General features: G+C 34.9%; 1 protein-coding gene across 1 annotated transcript in view; it reads right to left on the bottom strand.

Moving 5' to 3' along the window:
• The window catches only part of MYBL1 (v-myb avian myeloblastosis viral oncogene homolog-like 1), a 52320-nt gene extending 50313 nt beyond the window's left edge, over positions 1 to 2007 (bottom strand). The window contains exon 1 of the mRNA XM_011976476.1: positions 1942 to 2007. The gene's annotated coding sequence lies outside the window, so the exon portion shown is untranslated. The remainder of the gene's footprint in view (positions 1 to 1941) is intronic.
• Positions 2008 to 2299: the final 292 nt, after the last annotated feature.

Below are 2299 nucleotides of genomic sequence, written 5' to 3' on the forward strand. Positions count from 1 at the left end.
AGGCTGAGGCAGGAGAATCGCTTGAGCCTGGGAGGCGGAGGTTGCGGTGAGCCAAGATTGCACCATTGCATTCCAACCTGGGCAACAAGAGCGAAACTCCCGTCTCAAAAAAAAAAAAAAAAAAAGAAAAAGAACTCAAATAGCCTATCAGTCTGGATTCACGTAGTTCAGCGGTACCTAACCATACAGTTTTAAAAAAACGTAAAGGCTTTACTATACTACTTCATGGGATCAAAAGGATGTTATAAATTATGACTCCAAGTTATTAAGAAAACATTACATAGTCTATATAGAAGATGCATGTTACATTTCAATTAAATTGGTTAAGTGTTCATACTTAAAAAGAAAATGAATCCACCAGAATAAGAAAACCTATGCAGTATCTGGGTAGAAACATCTCAAACTCCAAAAATTATAAATGAAGCCTTATTTTAGTCAGTTCAGAACCTGGTAACTCCTATATATTACAAGGATAATGACACCGACACCTAACACTTTATTAGTGATTCACAGTTTACAAAATTGTTAGTTCATAAGATTACAGATAATCTAGAAACATATAAAGGGACAGATACAAATGTTTTGTCTACCAATGGCTCTTTTGCCCAATGCACTTAAAATTATTTTTATTCAAACTCAGCTTCATTTATGGCTTCTGTACACCAATGCTGATCCATTTTAAGGCTGATACTTTCTTCAAAATAATCAGGTTGCTCCTGTATATCCTTGTAGCATTTCTGTTAATGCTAATGTAAATAACTTTTCTAACCTAGCTTCCATTTATTGAACACCTGGTAAAAATTAAGAATTGTGCCAAACATCCTATATGTTATTTCTAGTTCTATACAACCATACTACAGAAACGAGTATGATTACCTAGATATTATAGATAAGGAAGGTGACAATCAAAGAGGCTAAGTAATTTTTCTACGCTCATAGAGCTGACATTTGAACACAATTCAAACTGACTCCAAAATTGATGCTCTTTCACATTACTTGATCTCAATTTCTGGGTTATGTTGAAAGGCATATGACAATATAGAAAAAACATAGTTAACATGGTTTATGAAACCCAAAGTAGTCAATATTTAAATTCAAATACGTATATTTTCCCTCACTACTCACAGTGTATTAAGGATACAAATAAGAGTATATGTGAGGGCTGGGCACAGTGGCTCACACCTGTAATCCCAGCACTTTGGGAGGCCGAGGCGGGCAGATCACCTGAGGTTGGGAGTTCGAGACCAGCCTGACCAACATGGAGAAACCCCATCTCTACTAAAATACAAAATTAGCCAGGCATGGTGGCAAAGGCCTGTAATCCCAGCTACTCGGGAGGCTGAGGCAGGAGAATCGCTTGAACCTGGGAGGCGGAGGCTGCAGTGAGCCGAGATCATGCCATTGCTCTCCAGACTGGGCAACAAGAGCGAAACTCCGTCTCAAAAAAAAAAAAAAAGAGTATATGTGAAAATACTTCATAAATTATAAAGCTATATAATGAACAGCAGGTGAATAGTAAGTAATATGGTAAACAATAGGCATAATAGTTTTTAAAATCAACATTTTAAAAGGTAAGCCTCAGATGATAAGCTTTTTTAAATAGGGCTTTTCTGGATTTTTTGGTTAGCTATCAAATATCTCAATATATTTCTCACAGAATGTTTTAACGTGTATTAGCAAATATTTATAAGGTCCCACATAAATTTATTACCATTTTTGTTTTAAGTTAATAATCTTTTTAGGCCCCTGGATAAACACATTACTAAAAGACCAGACTCTCTAAGCCATTAGCAACCAACTATAGGCAGACCAAACAAACAGGGATGTTTTTAGGAAGGAAACCTAAAATTAAAATACGTGGACACATTTTTGCAAAATAGCAAATTTAACCCAATGCCTTAAACCAGCCATGTTAGAAATATAATTTAATATTTCACTTACTTGAAGATGACTAGCAATTAGAGTCCAATCATCAGTTCCATGTTGTTCAACCAATTTCTTTAATTTATCGTCCTATTAAAACAGTACGAAAATTAAAAAGCTTTCCCCCATCCTTTTCCTCTACCCCTAAATATAGGTAACTCTCCAGTTATATTAAGGAGCATCTGGTAACCATAGAATAACTAAAGCTATCCACTATAATACAAATTCCTCCATTTATTATACTGCTTCTGTAAGTCCCAATGTCATCTATTATTCATGTCTCTGGTTGAAGAAAAAGAATGTACAGTTAATTGATGCATACCTTTTCTCATATTTTGTTTTTAAATCTTTCGTAACAACAGTAGGTTTTTTTTTG

Source organism: Mandrillus leucophaeus, unplaced genomic scaffold, assembly GCF_000951045.1.
Source record: "Mandrillus leucophaeus isolate KB7577 unplaced genomic scaffold, Mleu.le_1.0 Scaffold167, whole genome shotgun sequence".
Lineage (NCBI taxonomy): Eukaryota > Metazoa > Chordata > Mammalia > Primates > Cercopithecidae > Mandrillus > Mandrillus leucophaeus.